Source organism: Pteropus vampyrus, unplaced genomic scaffold (assembly GCF_000151845.1).
Source record: "Pteropus vampyrus isolate Shadow unplaced genomic scaffold, Pvam_2.0 Scaffold130, whole genome shotgun sequence".
Classification (NCBI taxonomy): domain Eukaryota; kingdom Metazoa; phylum Chordata; class Mammalia; order Chiroptera; family Pteropodidae; genus Pteropus; species Pteropus vampyrus.
In genome coordinates, this window is record NW_011888911.1 from 2,564,069 (window position 1) to 2,564,932 (window position 864).

The 864-nt window shown below is 47.3% G+C and overlaps 1 pseudogene; it reads left to right on the top strand.

The window, feature by feature from the left end:
- The first annotated feature begins 741 nt into the window (after nt 1-741).
- LOC111744267 lies at nt 742-857 on the top strand (annotated as a pseudogene).
- Nucleotides 858-864: the final 7 nt, after the last annotated feature.

Sequence of the window (864 nt, forward strand, 5' to 3'; positions counted from 1 at the left end):
GGATGAAGATTTGACCAGCTCAGGAGAGAACAAGGTCAAGAATGAGGTTCTGGGATGATCCGACCACCAAAGGTTAGGGGTCTCTCTCTGCTGTCCCACCCTGACTAATACCAGGGAAAGGATTCAGGTTCCTTCCCAAGTTCAGAGTGGGGTCAGTCACTCCCATGGGGCAGATTGAGGCTGGGGGCCCTTCTCATTTAGGGCTTTGGAGCTGGCTGGGGTGGCCCTAAGAGGCAGAGCCAACAGTTACTCAAGACTTTATTTAAAGAAGTAGCCTAAGGGCAGGGCTCTAGCAGAAACAGGTCACTGAGGGCTTATCTTGAAACCAATATTTCCGTGGCAAATACACTGTTGTCACTTAAATATGTTTGGACTTCCAATGACTTTTGGGGTTCGGTGTCGTAGGAGATTTGTGGGACTACATTCCCACCTTGGAGCCAGCACAGTTATGTCCCATGGTATTCTAACAGATTTCTAGCCTCAGGCGTCTGTATGGAGATGCTCTCAATATATTCTGCATAAAGGCACCATAGCGAAGGGAAGAACTTTCTTTTTTTAACGGAATCAAGAACTATGTCAAAGGCCCAGATCCTTAAAGAATCGAGGGACATAACCTTATGGAAATATTTTTCAGGCATTAAGAGTGTATTGAAGAATGTGGTTCCATAGTATAGCAGTTAGCTCATCTGCTTTACACACAGAAGGTCCTGGGTTTGTGCCCCAGCAGAGCCCTGGTCCATGGTCTATGGCCATGCCACCATGAACAAGCCTGATGTCTGATCTCGGAAGCTAAGCAGGGTCGGGCCTGGTTAGTACTTGGATAGGAGACCACCTAGGAAGACCAGATGCTGTAGGCATAAATAA